The sequence below is a fragment of the Hyperolius riggenbachi genome, chromosome 4, assembly GCF_040937935.1.
Source record: "Hyperolius riggenbachi isolate aHypRig1 chromosome 4, aHypRig1.pri, whole genome shotgun sequence".
NCBI classification, from domain to species: Eukaryota; Metazoa; Chordata; class Amphibia; order Anura; family Hyperoliidae; genus Hyperolius; species Hyperolius riggenbachi.
In genome coordinates this window covers 302,766,953-302,787,129 of record NC_090649.1, presented here as the reverse complement: position 1 = coordinate 302,787,129, position 20,177 = coordinate 302,766,953, and the positions used below count along the sequence as shown (strand labels likewise).

Below are 20,177 nucleotides of genomic sequence, written 5' to 3'. Positions count from 1 at the left end.
CACCGTCAGGTGTTCGGCCGAACTCGAACATCACCCGAACAGGGTGATGTTCTGCAGAACCCGAACAGTGGCGAACACTGTTCGCCCATCACTACTCTTTAGCTACGCCACTGCCTTTATTCCTCTGTTTAGAACTCTTTCTCCTTTCCACCCCTCTCTCCTTTCTTTCTCTCTCCTCCTCCCTGCTCCTCTCTCTAGTTTTTGCCTTCAGATCTGCCTAAAAGCGGACCTGAACTCAGAACTTCCTCTCTGCTCTAAAAAGTATAACTGCCTTTACAGAAAAACATTTCTTTGTTACAGCTGATACACAAATTCTGCAATAAATCTGCAGTCTGTGTACTTCCTGCTTTCATGGAAGCAGTAATAATGGTAATATCCTGTGTTTTCAAATGAGATTATCTCATCTGTGAGATCAAATTACAATTTGTGATTACAATTGCGTTTGCGTTGGGTTTTTTTTTAACGCTTTTTTCCCCCTTCCCAGCGATTTATCTTTGATCCGGAAAAGAATAAATACAATTTATTTATTCTTAAAAACACAATCGCTGCATAAAGCGATTTTGTGAGCGTTTTGCGTTTTTCCTATACCTTCCATTGAGGCGGAATCGCCTCAAAAATGGTCCATGCAGCATTTCTCTGAGCAGATTGGAAACGAACTGTCTCATAGAGAATCATTGCACAAGCGATTTCAGGGCGATTTTAAAAAAATTGCCAGCGTTTAAAAAGTCAAAAATCGCCTCCAGTGTGACCGAGCCCTAAATGGGATCTGACTATATGGGGGGGGGGGGGGCACCAAAATATGGTTACGCTCAGGGCGCTGTGAAACCTAAGGCCGGCCCTGCTCCTTGCTGATTCTTATTGCTTAAATAGCACCTCTCAACAGCTCCTTTGAGAGCTAATCTTGTTCTTGTGATATATTTTTTCTTTCTGTGTGTTCCACTGACACTTGTGATGCATAGACAGCCTTGATAATTCATACTGTGTGTGTGCCACTGCCAGGCCCAGCACATTCAGTGATTACCTGTGTGTGTGACAGGTGCACATTGTAATACCCATTACTGCATATACCTACCTACCTGTTGTTCACAGTGCACCCACCTACCTACGTGAGTTGAGTGCACGTAGTGTCACTGTGCCTGTCCGCTACCTGTCTATGTTTGACAGGTGCACATTGTAATACCCATTACTGCATATACCTACCTACCTACCTATTGTTCACAGTGCACCCACCTACCTATGTGAGTTGAGCGCATGCAGTGTCACTGTGCCTGTCCGCTACCTGTCTGTGTTTGACAGGTGCACATTGTAATACCCATTACTGCATATACCTGGAGAAAGAGACGTGCAATCTTGCGCTGCTAGGGCGATATCTAGGGGTAACTGCTGGCGGTCACACTTTTAGCTGCTCCTTATTAGCCCGGCTGTTAAGACGGCTTGATTAAAAGACAAAAGTGGAGAGAAAAGAGTGCTCCATAGTGTAACACTGCTTTAATAAAACCAAATTGCGCAAATTAAAATACACTTACTAGATGTAAGATGTAAACAGACATGTAATGAGGCTTATAGCCTTAAAATCCTTCCTCGGTGAGAACTCCCTCACACTGCCGTGGCCATCGGGGTTTTCACCGGATCCACTCAACCCCGATGGCCACGGCAGTGTGAGGGAGTTCTCACCGAGGAAGGATTTTAAGGCTATAAGCCTCATTACATGTCTGTTTGCATCTTACATCTAGTAAGTGTATTTTAATTTGCACAATTTGGTTTTATTAAAGCAATGTTACACTATGGAGCGCACTTTTCTCTCCACTTTTGTCTTTTACTGCATATACCTACCTACCTGTTGTTCACAGTGCACCCACCTACCTACGTGAGTTGAGTGCATGCAGTGTCACTGTGCCTGTCTGCTCTGTGTGTGACAGGTGCACATTGTAATACCCATTACTGCTTATTCCTACCTGTTGTTCACAGTGCACCCACCTACCTACGTGAGTTGAGCGCATGCAGTGTCACTGTGCCTGTCTGCTACCTGTCTGTGTGTGACAGATGCACATTGTAATACCCATTACTGCATATACTTACCTACCTGTTGTCCACAGTGCACCCACCTACTTATGTGAGTTGAGCGCACGCAGTGTCACTGTGCCAGTATGCTACCTGACTGTGTGTGACAGGTGCACATTGTAATACCCATTACTGCTTATTTCTACCTGTTGTTCACAGTGCACCCACCTACCTACGTGAGTTGAGCGCATGCAGTGTCACTGTGCCTGTCCGCTATCTGTCTGTGTGTGTGACAGGTGCACATTGTAATACCCATTACTGCATATACCTACCTACCTGTTGTCCACAGAGCACCCACCTACTTACGTGAGTTGAGCGCACACAGTGTCACTGTGCCTGTTCGCTACCTGACTGTGTGTGACAGGTGCACATTGTAATACCCATTACTGCATATACCTACCTGTTGTTCACAGTGCACCCACCTACCTATGTGAGCTGGGCACCCGCAGTGTCACTGTACCTGTCCGGTACCTGTCTGTGTAAAACAGGTGCACATTGTAATACCCAGTACTACCCAAACCTACCCGTTGTTAACAGTGCACACCAGTGGCGTAGCTAAGGAGCTGTGGGCCCCGATGCAAGTTTTACATGGGGCCCCTCAAGCACTCTATACATAACAATTGATATGGCGCACCAAAACCTGCCAATGGCAACTACAGTGTCAGAGGTGCAAGAAGGGGATGGGGAACAGTTTATTAATGATTACCACTATTCAAAGTATCTATAGAAGTGATTATTATGAGCACAGGACCAATAGAGAGCTAATACTGTAGTTGAGGGAGGGCCCTTTGGGGCCCCTCTGGCCCAAGGGCCCTGATGCGGTCGCTACCTCTGCACCCCCTATTGCTACGCCCCTGGTGCACACACCTACCTACGTAAGCGGAGCGCACGCAGTGTCAATGTGCCTGTTTGGTACCTGTCTGTGTGTGACAGGTGCACATTGTAATACCTATCACTGCATATACCTACCTGTTGTGTTCAGTGCACCCACCTACCTACGTGAGTGCACGCAGTGTGATATACCACTCCGTGCATACCTGTTAACTGCACCTGTGTGACTGCACATTGTATTAGTCAAGTCAGTGCATACCTTTCACTTCATCCCCCCCGATATGGACACAATGGACAAAACAGTAGAGGCAGAGGTAGAGGCAGACCCAGAGGAAGGCCACTCGGCAGGTCTGTGCGAGGTCATGATGATGTGATTTCATGCGGCCCTGTCCCAAAGTACAGTGCTCAGAAGAAGGCACGTCCCATCAACTCCCAAGATTGTCAGGACGTGGTTGACTATTTAACACAGAACACCTCATCTTCCGCAGCCACCAGTGCTACTACAAGAACCACATCTGCTGCATTTGACACTTCACAGGAGTTAATTGGTGGGGAATTAACTGATTCACAGCCATTATTGTTACAACAAGATGAAGGTGCTAAGAAAATTACACCACCTCATATGTCTGAGTTAGGCGGCTGTTATAAATCACCTTTTTGCTTCGACACCAGCAACTTCTTAGAGTTGCACCTCACAGACTGTGAGATAACTTGACTCTCAACACTGCAAGCATTATAGGAGATAGACTGTTCTCAGGCGTCTTCAAATTCCAAGTTGTTTATTCAATAAACAGATATACAGATACTCATCTCTACATGTCGTTATGTCTTAGCGAAGCAGATTCTTGCGTTGCGTTACAGCTTTGTGATTACCTTCCTTCTGAAGGTAATCAGGTCCTCTTATGTCTACACTAAGTTACGTCTAAACTAAGTATATACAGCATACAAGATATAGCATACAAGATATCAAACAGAAATGGATTATATAAAGGTTTAATCCGACATGGACAGGTAGCAAGACAGAAAGTGTTACTCCATACTCCGGCTGTGGGTTTTATATGAACCAGAAAGAGTTAAATGTGACCTCATCTGAGCCATCTATGATTGGTTCAGATCCCTTGTGATGTCAGGACACACACCTACTCGATTAATATTCTATAAGATATTTTGCCCTAGAGACAAAGAATTTCCATGTTGAATAAACATGGCTTTGTTTACTGTTCTTGTGGTCTCCATGTTGAGGTCAATGAGACCTGTGGCCTTGCCCACAGAACAGCTTCTTGGTATGTCCTAGTTCTGCTGACAGAACTGTAGATTTTCTCTCTAAGAGAAAATCCCCTTAAAGGACAGGTCTGCACCCCAAGCCTTTTTGACTAACTCAGTCCAAATAACTGAGGCCTACTTAAATTATAACAGCGGCGACACTATGGACGTAATGTGTGAGTAGGAGGATGATGAAGTATTTGCTGTTGGTGCAGTTTGGAGGTGTCTGAGGCAAGCGAAGCTGGGCAGGAAGATTATGATGATTATGATGATACGGATCCCACATGGGTTCCTAAGAGACAAGATGACCAAGGGGATGGTTCAGAGAGGGAGTCAGAGAGGAGTAGGAGGAGATGAGTTCCTGAAAGAAGCAGGGGTAGCTCGTCATCAGAAACAGCTGGTAGCAGTGTCTGGCGCCATGTATCGCCACCTATGTACAGCCAGCCAACATGCCCTTTAATGTCAGCTGCTGATGCCACCATAGTGCCATCACCCTACCAGGGGGGCTCAGCGGTTTGGAAATTTTTTTATGCGTCTGCCTCAGATCAGAGCAATGCTATCTGTTCTCTCTGCCTCCAAAAATTGAGCCATGGAAAGGCCAACACTCACGTAGGGACAAGTGCCTTACGAAGGCACATGGAGAAAAGGCACAAACTGCAATGGGAAGAGCACCTGAGCAAAAGCAGCACACAAAAGAAAAGCCACCCTCCTTCTCCTCTTTCTCCATCAGGTGCAGCATCTTTAGCCGCTTTCTCCCTTGCACCTTTACAGCCACCCTCCTCCACTCCGCCTCTGCCCTTGAGCCGTTTCTGCTCCTCTGCCCACAGCAGCCAGGTGTCCGTGAAGGAAATCTTTGAGCGGAAGAAGCCAATTTCTGCCAGTCACCCCCTTGCCCGGCGTCTGACAGCTGGCGTGGCGGAACTGTTAGCTCACCAGCTGTTACCATACCAGCTGGTGGACTCTGAGGCCTTCCGTAAATTTGTGGACATTGGGACACCACAGTGGAAGATACCAGGCCGCAATTATTTCTCTAAAAAGACGATGCCCAAACTGTACTGTGAAGTTGAGAGGCAAGTGATGTCATCTCTGGCACACAGCATTGGGTCAAGGGTCCACCTAACCACGGATGCCTGGTCTGCCAAGCACGGTCAGGACAGGTACATAACTTACACAGCCCATTGAGTCAACCTGGTGACTAGTGGCAAGCAGGGAGTACGTGTCTGTGCAGCGGACCAACTTGCGACACCTCCACAGCTTGCAGGCAGGCCTCCTGCCACCTCCTCTCCTAATGCTACATCCTCTTCGCTGTCATCCTCCTCATCCTCCTTGGCTGAGTGGCAGTTAAACTCTACTGGTTCTGCGGTCTCCTCTCCAGCTACACAGCCCCATCTCCCCAGGGCCTACGCTGCATGCCAGGTACGATGGTGTCACGCCATCTTAGACATGTCTTGCCTCAAAGCGGAGAGTCACACTGGACCAGCTCTCCTGGCTGCTCTTAAAAAACAGGTGGATCAGTGGCTGACCCCGCACCAGCTGGAGATCGGCAAAATGGTGTGCGACAACAGCAGCAATCTCCTTTCCGCTTTGAATTTGAGAAAGCTGAAACATGTACCCTGCATGGCACATGTGCTGAATCTAGTCATTCAAAGATTTGTGTCAAAGTACCCAGGCTTAGAGGACGTCCTGAAGCAGGCCAGGAAGTTGTGTGGGCATTTCAGGCGGTCTTACATGGCCATAGCACGCTTTTGCATTCAGTGGAGAAACAACTTGCCGGTGAGATGCTTGATATGTGATAGCCCTACTTGCTGGAATTTGACCCTGGTCATGTTCTCTTGCCTGCTAGAACAGGAGAAAGCTGTCACCCAGTACCTGTACAATTACAGTAAAAGGACACAATCTAGGGAGATGGGGATGTTCTGGCCCAACAACTGGACACTGATGCGAAATGCACGCATGCGGCCGTTTGAGGAGGGGACCAACCTGGTGTGTCGCAGTGAAGGCACCATCGCAACTTCCTCTTACTTCCTGGAGTGTGCCGTGATTAGAGTGGTGGATCAAAATCAGATGTTTCCTCAACACCTGCGGCAGCAAAAAGGGGGGAAGAGGAGTCAGACTCGGATGATGAGGAAGGTGTTTCTTTGGAGGAGGAGGAAGCGACGGCAGAAGAACAACTGCAGCAGGCGTCGCAGGGGGCTTGTGCTGCTCGACGTTCCCATGGCATTGTACATGGCTGGGGGAAGGAGGAGGACTTACCTGACTTCACTTAGGAAGAGCAAGAGGAGATGGATAGTACGTCTGGATCCAACTTGGTGCAGATGGCGTCTTTCATGCTATCCAGCCTGTTGAGGGACCCCCGTATAAAAAAAATTCATGGGGAATGAGCTGTACTGGGTGGCCACGCTACTAGATCCTCGGTATAGGCACAAAGTGGCGGACATGTTACTAACTCACCTGAAGGCAGAAAGGATGCAGCACATGCAGAACAAGCTGGCACCTTTGCTTTACAATGCGTTTAAGGGAGATGTCACAGCACAACGCAATAAAGGTACCACTGCCAGTAATTCTTCTCCCATGTCCACGCAGGCAAGGACAGGACGCTCCAGCGATCTCATGGTGATGTCGGACATGCGGACATTCTTTAGTCCAACGCCTTGCCTTAGCACTTCCGGATCCACCCTCCACCAATGCCTGGCCCGGCAGGTAGCCGACTACCTGGCCTTAAAGGGAACCAGAGATGAAAAAAATAAAGATTTTATATATACTTGGGGCTTCCTCCAGCCCCATATGCGCTGATCGATCCCACGCCACCATCCTCCTCTGCCTGCAACTGCGAGAACCGGCTCCCCGCTGTTCCGTCAGTCGGAGCCAGTCTAAGCGTAGCAGAAGTGTGCTCTTTGCGTATCTCTGCAGCAGTGTATGGAGAGATACCTAGAGGGCGCACTTCTCCTGCGTAGCTGGCTCCGATGACGTCAGCGATGGGAGCCGGTTCTCGTAGATGCAGTCAGCGGAGGACTGCGGCGTGGAATCAATCAGCGCGTATGGGGCTGGAGGAAGCCCCAGGTATGTATAACTTCTTTTTCATTTTTTCATCTAGGGTACATCTCTGGTTCCCTTTAAGTGTGGATGTAGACACTGTGAGCAGCGATGAACCCTTGGACTACTGGGTGCGCAGGCTTGACCTGTGGCCAGAGCTGTCACAATTTGCCATCCAACTTCTGTCTTTCCCTGCCTCAAGCGTCCTGTCAGAAAGGACCTTCAGCGCAGCTGGAGGCATGGTCACTGAGAACAGAAGTCACAAAAGTGTTCAGTACCTCACCTTTATCAAAATGAATGGGGCATGGATCCCAGAGGGCTACTGACCACCCAAAGACTAAGTCAGTCCCCACACACAGCATCTCTGCCTGCACACCGTGTGACTGGCTGCCCGCCCCAAAACTAAGTCGCTCCCCACACAGCATCTCTGCCTGCAGGCCGCTTGACTGCCTTCTCCACCACCACCAACAACAAGGTCCAGGACTCCAAGCGGATTCCTGAATTTTTAAGGCCACTGCTAGCAGCGGCCGCTATAATATTTTTTCTGGTGCGTGTACATGCCTGCCTAAATTTTTTGGGTGCAGTGTAGCTGCAACAACAAAACAAAAGGCATGTACATGTGCCCATTCCCCTTCGTGATCATTACCTTGCCGCGGTGAAGGGGCTTGCGTATCACAATGAAGCAATGACCGCTGGCTATATGAGTGTCTCAGGGGGTGGCACACCAAAGATAATAATGTCGTTGCTTCATTGTGGACAGACCAAAATTCATCAGCTGGACAGTCACTGTTGTTCTATCATTGAGCTACTACAGCCCGGCGACCATATGGGCTGGAAAACCACCACGGCCTGCACTCTGGCCATGGTGCGCACCAGTCCAGCACGGCCGTCACTACAGAAACAGCTGTTTGCGGTGCGTTACACAGTGAGTTTGGTGTGTCAGTGTAAAGCAGTACTCTAATTACACTCCCTGATTGATGTATACACATGCAAGATGTTTTAAAGCACTTTAGGCCTGCATTTTAGCATTCAATGTGATTTCTGCCCTTAAAACGCTGCTTTGCGTCAAATCCAGATTTTTCCCAGGGACTTTTGGCATCTATCCCACTCTGCCATTCCCCCCTCCAGGTGTTAGACCCCTTGAAACATCTTTTCCATCACTTTTCTGGCCAGCATAAGTGTTTCTAGTTTTCAAAGTTCGCTTCCCCATTGAAGTCTATTGCGGTTCGCAAAAGTTCATGCGAACCGAACTTTTGAGGAAGTTCGCGTTCGCGGATCGTGAACCGAAAATCGGAAGTTCGGGCCATCTCTAGACTCAGCCTCTGATTGATCATTTCACTCTCTCTGAAGGGGCCCATACACTGGTCGATTTCAGCCATTGATCGATCAATCGATTCTATCAAATTCTCCATTTGACCAATTTTGATCGATTTCGATCGATTTGATCTATCTGACAGGATGGAAAATCTAGGTCGATCTGCTGCTGGCAGCAGATCGATGGCCCATAGAGTTGCATTGGATCCTGAAACCTATTGGAAATCTGTTCCTAGTGTGTGGCACAAATCAGATAGATTCCTGTCAGATTCGACATGATGGGCATCTGCCAGAAATCTACCTGATGGTCGAATCTGCTGCAAATCTATAAGTGTATGGCCACCATTGAAGTCTATTGCAGTTCGCGAAAGTTCGCACGAACCGAACTTTTGCGGAAGTTGGCGAACTCGGTTTGCGAACCGAAAATCGGAGGTTCGGGCCATCTCTAGATAAGAATAGTATAACAAGGCAAAGACAACTTACTGAGATAGAGAAGTGTAGTGGGGTCGGGGTGGTCACGCTAGCGCCGCTGCACCTGTTCGACTAGTTGCATCGAAGCTGCATCATGGACAGTGTTGTAAGAAATTAACGCTGTATAAATAGTGTAGGAAGTACACATTGACGTGGCCGCGTCTTCAGTTTCACTTAAGTGTGCCGACATTTTTCACTAGGGCTATAGTCACTTTGGGTTTCCTTTCACTGTGTTTGTAGACTATTCTAATTGGCTGGTTTTTTTTTGTAATTTTGTCTTCACTGTTTTTACTCATTTTGCACAGGTGGATTGCTGGTCTTTGATCTATTATCTTGTAATTGTGATAATGTGAGATTTTGCACTATGTATGGACTTGTTATGCATATTATAGGTTCATGCCAAAATTATGTTGTCATAATGTACCATGCACTTTATATTTATTCTTATGATCACATGTTTACAGTTTGATATTTGAGACCTCTTACCATATAGGACATTTGGTGGTTTATACTAAATGTGATTTTATCATTGAACGTGCCTTTTACTGATCCTAGACCACACCATATAATAATTATTTTTTTTACTATTTTGGGTGTGGTAACATATTTTTGGAAGAGTCTCTGACGAAATTCCATGACAGCAGAAAGCTCCCTATCATATTTGTTATTGGGATACAGGAACCAGGATTGTCATGCCTTGGATTTAATTGTTTTTTTCCTTTTCTGGCTAAATAAAGGTGGAATGCAACAGGACCAAGCATCAGTAGACATAAAATGGCTGTAACTTGTCCCCCATTTGTGCCTGCCACCAACCTCCACTCCCACAGCTTCAACACATGCTGTTACATCTAGCAGTGTTGTGATGTTCGATTTCCCAGTTTTTATGTCGTTTGCCTATACAAGTACTCAGCAATGGATGGAAGTGTGCACATGCTTTTCTTCACCGAGGAGTAAAAAAAGGTTGTTACATATTTTTTGGGATATATTGGACTTCTATCTTATTATTGGGATTATCATATCTAAAGGGGCAATCCTTGTTTCTTTTCTTGCTTGGTTCATGTAAATATGGGTCAATGACCCCGTTTTCCTCTATATATTAGGCATGATCGGAAAGGTTGATTTCCGATTCCGCAGACATTCGGAATTCCGTCAGAACGAAATTCCGTAACCATTACATTCCGGTGGTATTTCGTGGAATTCCATGGAATTCCGCTTTCCGGCGGTACAATTTCAGTAATCTCATCTGAAACCTCGTTTTTGAAACATCGTAGGCCATGGGACCTAGTGGCTGTTCCACCAGTCTTTTTTTTTTTTTTTTGGAGCAGCAGGAGTTGTCGTTGGCCATGGGATCTAGAGGTGGTTCCATGGTGGTCATCACAAATTTTTTTTGGAGCAGCAGGAGTTGTCGTAGGCCATGGGACCTAGAGGTGGTTCCACGGCGGTCATTATAATTTTTTTTTTTTTTAAGCAGCAGGAGTACTACACTCAACTAAGCAATCACCTAACTCACTCTCACTTTGTCAAACACTAAGCCTGCGGTCTAGCTGGCTCTGTCTAACCCTCTCTCCACACAGCAACTACTAACACACTACACTACAATCTATCACTCAAACTAACAATCTGTCTGTCACTCTCTCACAAATACACCTAGCTAGCTAGCTACTACTACTAACATAGCTCACACCAATCTAACTCTCTCACACAGTCTTTAAAAAGACTTTTAGCTTATATACAGTCTTTAAAAAGACAATTGTTTTATGTTGAAACAACTAATATGGGTCTGTCTCTCCTCTCTCTCCAACACCAGGCTGAAACCCACAAGCTTCGTGACTGCACACCTCTCTTAAGCCTCATCTACACGGGTAGATGAGGCTCCGATCCGGCAGCTCGATTAGCCGCCGGATCGCCTCTTCCACGTCCCCGTGCATGCCCGCCACGTCCCCGCTCGCCGGATTCGATTCCCCGCTTGTCCCCGCCGGCGCCGCTTATCTTCCGCTCGATTCCCTGCCATTGTCCCCTCGTAGGGAGCGAGCAGGGAATCGGCGGTGGGGAGATCCGTCCTGTCGGATCTTATCAATCGAGCCGCATCAGCAGCTCGATTTATAAGCCACATCGCCGCCTCATCTATGCGTGTAGATGAGGCTTTATATACAAAATGGGTAGGATAGCTGATGATAGGTAGCTAGGGAGCTGGTTGCTAACGTAGGATTGGTTGTTTTTTGTTAAGACTCTAATAGGTGCAGAAATTCCTATTTTCATGCACAAATCCTGTTGGATTTAGGCTTCTGTCTAGGGTCTTCCTTCTGATTGGCTGAAAAAAATCTGCATTCCGACGGAATTCCGAATTCTATTTTTCCCAGATATAGGGTGGTATTCAGACGACTCATCTGAATTTGTGTTGCTTGGTCAAATTTTAATACACTTTTTTTTTTTTAAAGTTAGTTTAATATAATAACGATTTATGTTTTTATGTATGTTTTGTTAAAGGGACTCAGAGCAGTGCAGAAACTATGGAAAGATGCATATCATTTTAAAGCTCTCTTTCTCCTCTTCCCAATGATATATAAACCACAGCCCTAAGCCTTTTAGTTTTCGGCTGCAATTTCAATCGCGAAAATAGAGAAAACTAAAAGGCGTAAGGCGGTGATCTATGTGTCGTCGGAAAGAGGAGAAAGAGAGCTTTAAAATGCTGAATGGAGCTGTTGACTATGAGAAAAAGTCGCTCTGTGTAATACAATGTAACTATGGAAAGATGGATATCATTTTAAAGCTCTCTTTCTCCTCTTTCTGACAAAACATTAGTTTTCTCTATTTTTGTGATCGAAATCACGGCCGCGGCTATTTTGATCGCGAAAATAGCGAAAACTAAAAGACATAGGGCGGTGGTTTATATATCATTGGAAAGAGGAGAAAGAGAGCTTTAAAATTATATGCATCTTTTCATAGTTTCTGCACTGCTCGGAGTCCCTTTAAATATTATTTTAAGTAGTTTTGTAAAAATCAGTATGATATTATTCCACACCTGGCTTAATTTGTAAAACTGTAATTTATTATTAATAATTACATTATAATACAAATTATAATTTGCCCTGCCTTCATACAAATTGTAATATAAGTTGCATTAAGTTGGAAAATTAGCATTGGTCATCTTTAGTTCTTACCCATGTCCATGCTATCCAAAACTAATATAAACACTTTTATTAAAGAGAAGATAATACATACATGTTATCCAAACAGTATTATACATCAGAAACAGACAGGATAGTAACAATATTGTAAGTACATTAAACAGTGCTACAGTTAGCTTGAATAACATATAATTACTGTTTTAATTCACAGATACTGGGGTTGCATATTAACAAAAGGTTCTTTAGATATTTAACACCATGTTCACACCACCCAGATATAATATAGAAATAGCAATGAGTAGTATCACAGCAAGGTTTAACAAAAGAGATAAGAAAAAAAACCTTAAGATAACTATAAACCAAATTAACATTGGATCAGTCACTCCTCCTCCCACCACTTATCCATGTTTCCGTCTGAATTGCCATAAAGGTGTTGTGTCTCTTACATACTTTAAATAATAGGTCTTATATGGAACCATTAGTTAAGTGCGAGTTCGACCATATATTCCAAACAGCTGCAAATTTCTGTGGACATCCCCTATGTAGATATACCAATTTTTGATACGGCAAAGTAACATTAACCAAACTCAAATATCCCTGTACTGTTGGATTAGAAGGCGCCATCCAGTTCATGGTTATATTCTTTCTTGCCATAAATAAGGTTTCTCTGAGCAAGATTTTCTGGAATTTATTAACCACTTCCCGACCGCCTAACGCACAGAGGCAGCCGGGAAGTGGACCCCGCAAGGACCGCCGTATAGACAAATGGCGGCGGTCCTTGTAGGGGCATGGGCGGAGCAATCGCGTCATCCGTGACGCGATCCTCCGCCTCCGCCTGGCGCTGCTCACCCGCCGCAACATCCCGCCGGCCATACGGAAGCGCCGGCGGGATGTTAACCCGACGATCGCCGCATACAAAGTGTATAATACACTTTGTAATGTTTACAAAGTGTATTATACAGGCTGCCTCCTGCCCTGGTGGTCCCAGTGTCCGAGGGACCACCAGGGCAGGCTGCAGCCACCCTAGTCTGCACCAAGCACACTGATTCCCCCCCCCTGCCCCAGATCGCCCCCAGCACCCATCAGACCCCCCCCCCCCCTGCCCACCCCCCAGACCCCTGTTTGCACCCAATCACCCCCCTAATCACCCATCAATCACTCCCTGTCACTATCTGTCAACGCTATTTTTTTTTTATCCCCCCTGCCCCCTACTCCCTCCTGATCACCCCCCACCCCTCAGATTCTCCCCAGACCCCCCCCCCAGACCCCCCCCCCATGTACTGTATGCATCTATCCCCCCTGATCACCTGTCAATCACCTGTCAATCACCTGTCAATCACCCGTCAATCACCCCCTGTCACTGCCACCCATCAATCAGCCCCTAACCTGCCCCTTGCGGGCAATCTGATCACCCCCCCACACCAATAGATCGTCCACAGATCCGACATCAGATCACCTCCCAAATCCATTGTTTACATCTATTCTCTCCTCTAAACACCCACTAATTACCCATCAATCACCCATCAATCACCCCCTATCACCACCTGTCACTTTTACCTATCAGATCAGACCCTAATCTGCCCCTTGCGGGCACCCAATCACCCGCCCACACACTCAGATTGCCCTCAGACCCCCCCCCTATCAATTCGCCAGGGCATTATTTACATCTGTCCTTCCCTGTAATAACCCACTGATCACCTGTCAATCACCTGCCAATCACCTATCACCCATCAATCACCCCCTGTCACTGCCACCCAACAATCAGCCCCTAACCTGCCCCTTGCGGGCAATCTGATCACCCACCCACACCAATAGATCACCCGCAGATCCGACATCAGATCACCACCCAAGCGCAGCGTTTACATCTATTCTCTCCTCTAAACATCCACTAATTACCCATCAATCACCCATCAATCACCCCCTATCACCACCTGTCACTGTTACCCATCAGATCAGACCCTAATCTGCCCCTTTGCGGGCACCCAATCACCCGCCTACACGCTCAGATTGCCCTCAGACCCCCCCTTATCAATTCGCCAGGGCATTATTTACATCTGTCCTTCCCTGTAATAACCCACTGATCACCTGTCAATCACCCATCAATCACCCCCTGTCACTGCCACCCATCAATCACCCCCTGTCACTGCCACCCATCAATCACCCCCTGTCACTGCCACCCATCAATCAGCCCCTAACCTGCCCCTTGCGGGCAAACTGATCACCCACCCACACCAATAGATCGCCCGCAGATCCGACATCAGATCACCACCCAAGCGCAGTGTTTCCATCTATTCTCTCCTCTAAACACCCACTAATTACCCATCAATCACCCATCAATCACCCCCTATCACCACCTGTCACTGTTACCCATCAGATCAGACCCTAATCTGCCCCTTGCGGGCACCCAATCACCCGCCTACACGCTCAGATTGCCCTCAGACCCCCCCTTATCAATTCGCCAGTGCAATATTTACATCTGTTCTCCTATGTAATAACCCACTGATTACCTGTCAATCACCTATCAATCACCCATCAATCACCCCCTGTCACTGCCACCCATCAATCACCCCCTGTCACTGCCACCCATCAATCACCCCCTGTCACTGCCACCCATCAATCACCCGCTGTCACTGCCACCCATCAATCAGCCCCTAACCTGCCCCTTGCGGGCAATCTGATCACCCACCCACACCAATAGATCGCCCGCAGATCCGACGTCCGATCACCTCCCAAGTGCAGTGTTTACATCTGTTCTCTACCCTAAACACCCACTAATTACCCATCAATCACCCCCTGTCACTGCTACCTATCAGATTAGACCCCTATCTGCCCCTAGGGCACTCAATCACCCGCCCACACCCTCAGAATGCCCTCAGACCCCAGCCCTGATCACCTCGCCAGTGCATTGCTTGCATCTATTCCCCCCTCTAATCACACCTTGAGACACCCATCAATCACCTCCTGTCACCCCCTAGCACACCTACCCATCAGATCAGGCCCTAATTTGCCCCGTGTGGGCTCCTGATCACTCGGCCAAACCCTCAGATCCCCCTCAGACCTCCTTCCGATCACCTCCCCAGTGCATTGATTGCATCTATTTTCCCCTCTAACCACCCCCTGAGACACCCATCAATCACCTCCTGTCACCCCCCTAGCACTCCTATCCATCAGATCAGGCCCAATACAACCTGTCATCTAAAAGGCCACCCTGCTTATGACCGGCTCCACAAAATTCGCCCCCTCATAGACCACCTGTCATCAAAATTTGCAGATGCTTATACCCCTGAACAGTCATTTTGAGACATTTGGTTTCCAGACTACTCACGGTTTTGGGCCCGTAAAATGCCAGGGCGGTATAGGAACCCCACAAGTGACCCCATTTTAGAAAAAAAGACACCCCAAGGTATTCTGTTAGGTGTATGACGAGTTCATAGAAGATTTTATTTTTTGTCAAAAGTAAGCGGAAATTGATTTTTTTTGGTTTTATTTCACAAAGTGTCATTTTTCACTAACTTGTGACAAAAAATAAAATCTTCTATGAACTCGCCATACACCTAACGGAATACCTTGGAGGGTCTTCTTTCTAAAATGGGGTCACTTGTGGGGTTCCTATACTGCCCAGGCATTTTAGGGGCCCTAAACCGCGAGGAGTAGTCTAGAAAACAAATGCCTCAAAATGACCTGTGAATAGGACGTTGGGCCCCTTAGCGCACCTAGGCTGCAAAAAAGTGTCACACATGTGGTACCGCCGTACTCAGGAGAAGTAGTATAATGTGTTTTGGGGTGTATTTTTACACATACCCATGCTGAGTGGGAGAAAGATCTCTGTAAATGGACAATTGTGTGTAAAAAAATTAAAAAAATTGTCATTTACAGAGTTATTTCTCCCACCCAGCATGGGTATGTGTAAAAATACACCCCAAAACACATTATACTACTTCTCCTGAGTATGGCAATACCACATGTGTGGCACTTTTTTGCAGCCTAACTGCGCTAAGGGGTCCAAAGTTCAATGAGCACCTTTAGGCTTTACAGGGGTGCTTACAATTTAGCACCCCCCAAAATGTCAGGACAGTAAACACACCCCACAAATGACCCATTTTGGAAAGTAGACCCTTCAAGGTATTCAGAGAGGGGCATGGTGAGTCTGTGGCAGATTTCATTTTTTTTGTCGCAAGTTAGAAGAAATGGAAACTTTTTTTTTTTTTTTTTTTGGTCACAAAGTGTCATTTTCCGCTTACTTGTGACAAAAAATAATATCTTCTATGAACTCATTATGCCTCTCAGTGAATACTTTGGGATGTCTTCTTTCCAAAATGGGGTCATTTGGGGGGTATTTATACTATCCTGGAATTCTAGCCCCTCATGAAACATGACAGGTGGTCAGAAAAGTCATAGATGCTTGAAAATGGGAAAATTCACTTTTTGCACCATAGTTTGTAAACGCTATAACTTTTACCCAAACCAATAAATATACACTGAATGGGTTTTTTTTTTATCCAAAACATGTTTGTCCACATTTTTCGCACTGCATGTATACAGAAATTTTACTTTATTTGAAAAATGGCAGCACAGAAAGTTAAAAAAATCATTTTTTTTGCCAAAATTCATGTCTTTTTTGATGAATATAATAAAAAGTAAAAATCGCAGCAGCAATCAAATAGCACCAAAAGAAAGCTTTATTAGTGACAAGAAAAGGAGCCAAATTTCATTTAGGTGGTAGGTTGTATGAGCGAGCAATAAACCGTGAAAGCTGCAGTGGTCTGAATGGAAAAAAAGTGGCCGGTCCTTAAGGGGTAGAAAGCCCTAGGTCCTCAAGTGGTTAACAAGGCCTTCCTCCATTAAACTTAAGATACATAGCTTGGGTACATTATCTAAGTGTGTTTCTAGAACCTCTGACAGTAGCCTAGTTACTTGCATCCAGAATTGTTGTATAAGAGGACATTCCCATATCATGTGCCAAAAATCAGCATCCCTAGCATTACATTTAGGACAGTTAGAAGATGTTTGCCTATTAAATTTAGCTAGTCGCTTAGGGGTAAGGTATGCATGCTGTATTATATACAATTGTATCAATTTATTCTGTGCGGCTGGAGAGGCTTGTGTATGAGAGATTAGTGCATCCTCCCACTCTTTTACATCCATGTTTGGAATATAGGCATCCCACTTCACTTTAAGTTTGTCAGAGTATGATTGTGATAAACTTTGTATCAACTATGTATATAGAGAAGATATCAACCCTTGCATACCCTGTGTCTTTAGTATACCAATAAGTGGGTGTTCAGAAAATACTATCACTAGGCCTGAGAACTGGGTCCTCACACAATGCCGAAGTTGGAGGTATCTATCGAAAAACTGTTGCGGTAAATCAAAGCACTGCCTGAGGTCAGCAAATTCTTTAAATACCCCTTGTTCAAAAATATGTTTTAGTTGATATACCCCTTTATATTTCCAAACCTCTGCATCCAGGAAAGAATTTAGATGTTCAAACTGTTTATTATACCAGAGGGACTCAGTATCCATTAACCCAGAGAATTCTAGTGTTATGTTAGTAATTTGCCAGTTTTTAACTGCCAGCATATGTAGAATTGTCACCCTGTTAATTGCCTGTAGTTTAGGCGACTGAAGATATGCGTTTAAATCTTGACCTCTTACATATTGTGCTAACAGAGATTCTGATATAGGCAAGGATGGCTGTGTTGTTACCCATGCTTGTAAGTAGCGTAGCTGTCCTGCTATATAATAGAGCCTAAAATTAGGGAGAGCTAGGCCTCCAAGCACTTTAGGACATTGCAACTTCTTAATATTCATTCTGGCGCGTGATTTATTCCAAATAAACGAAGATATCAAACCATCCAATTTAGTTAAAAACCATTTAGGGACATATACCATAGAGTGCTCTAGGGTGCACAGGAGCTTTGGAAGAATAATAATCTTTATTAGATTTATATGTCCAATGAAACTCAACGGCAGCTGCCTCCAAATCTGAATTTTGATCTCACAAAGTCTAAGAGAGGCAAGATGTTTAACTCAAGGAAAGAAACAGGTGACTTAACTATAAAAATACCCAGATATTTGAATGACTCTACTTCAACTAATTTACCAGTAGCATTGGGATTGGTTATTGTTTGACTATCCAAACAATGGATAACAGATTTTTGCCAGTTGATGCATAGTCTGGAGTACCTCGAGAACTCTTCTACAGTGTTAATTACAGATGTTAAAGATAGTTGGGTTGTCATGTTACACATGCATAGTTTGCCTTTTTCAAGTGTGTCTCCTCTCTCTTTCCTTACCCTCCTCTGATCTCCTTGTCTCCTTCCCCACTGCTCATTCTAGCTCATTCTAGCTTCAACCCTGCATCTCAGCTACATGCTTCTGCTAGCTGCTCACACTATGATTTTTTGACCTATCCATTTGTTCATCGGTGTATGATCTGCACAGTTTGAATAAACTTCTTCACGATCTTCAAGGTGTCGTTTGGATCGAGTCACTGTCCATCAATCTACCTAAGGCTGCGATTACACATATCTCAACACAACCGTGAGTTACAGAGATCACATTGTAGTGCTTAGACTGGAGAGGCAGAACAGTCAAAAAATCAGTGAAAGGATCTTAAAAGATCAGCTAAACATCTTTCTGAGGATTCTAGCCAGCTTGCATGTGCATACCTCCCAACATTTTAAAGCTAGGAATCGGGACACGTAGGCCACACCCCTAACCCCCCCCCCCCCCCCCCTAACACCTACCATAAACATTTTTTTTTCAATTAATAATATCCCCTAATATTTTTTAATACATATCTCCCCCATATATGATGGGGAGGAGGGTGTCCGTGGGTGGGTGAGGAGGAGGGTTTCCGTGGGTGGGTAAGGAGGAGGGTGTCCGAGGGTGTCCATGGGTGGATGGGTGAGGAGGAGGGTGCCAATGCAAGAAAAAAATGATGGAGGTGCCAACCGCGGGTAAGTGGGATGCGGGACGCGTGCATCCCATTACTACCTCCCTCCCTCCCTTGGAATCTGCCCCCCTGTGTCTCCCCCCTGTTTGCAGAGTGCGCAGCTAAGCGGAGCGGGCTGTCAGCTTACCGGTATCCATGGACGCGTACCAGCATCTGGCTTCCTGCTTCCTGTGACGTCACAGGAAGCAGATTGAAGCCAGACATCGGTACGCGTCCATGGATACCGGTAAGCTGACAGCCCGCTCCACTTAGCTGCGCACTCTGCAAACAGGGGGGAGACACAGGGGGGGCAGATTCCAAGGGAGGGAGGGAGGGAGGGAGGTAGTAATGGGACGCACGCTTCCCGCATCCCTCTTACCCGCGGCTGGCGCCTCGATCATTTTTTTTCCACCCTCACTGCCCACTGCTGCCCGGGACTTGGGGGGGCTCATACCATGATAGCGAGAGAGCCCCCCAAAATCGTGACAGTCCTGACGAAAACGGGACGGTTGGGCCCTATGCATGTGTAGTGAGATGTATATGGACACTGGAATATAGCAGAATATATGTGCAAAGCCTGCATACTCCAGCCAGCAAGCAAATCTCAGTATAAGATTAATCAGTTTGCTGCATAGATTAATGAAGAAACTGTTCATGCAACTGTCACTTAATGTGCTCCTAGAATAGACTGTCTGCATTAATTCTGCCTGAAAGTGAATCTAAGATCTGTATGCATTCAAAGTTAACTTTGCAAAGCCATTGCTATACTGGACTCTTGCTCCCCCTCCCACTGGTTGCCTAGGAAACCAGCTCCCTGAGCCAGAAGATTGATACATTTCTATGCAAACACCTTGTGACCCTCTGCCTGACATCACAATGCACCAGCAAAGCAATGTACAAGCTGAAGAACCTAATGCACAGCAAGAGCCTGAACTTCTTACAGCTCAGGACACAGATCCTCAAAGCCATATAAAACTAAAACGTTCAGTGAAACCAACTTGGAAAGTTCAAGTGAACTATGAGGCTGACAAGGAGGAGCTGCTGTGTAGCATCAGCCACTTATGGTCTAAGACTATTGAATGTATGTCAGCTCTGTCTCAACCAACTCATGAGGTATTGCACCTAGAGGGCACTGTTAA

At 45.9% G+C, this 20,177-nt stretch overlaps 1 pseudogene; it reads right to left on the bottom strand.

Annotated features, from left to right (window-relative positions):
* Positions 1-19,196, bottom strand: part of LOC137504790 (trace amine-associated receptor 4-like) — a 67,587-nt pseudogene extending 48,391 nt beyond the window's left edge.
* Between the last annotated feature and the right edge of the window lie 981 nt (positions 19,197-20,177).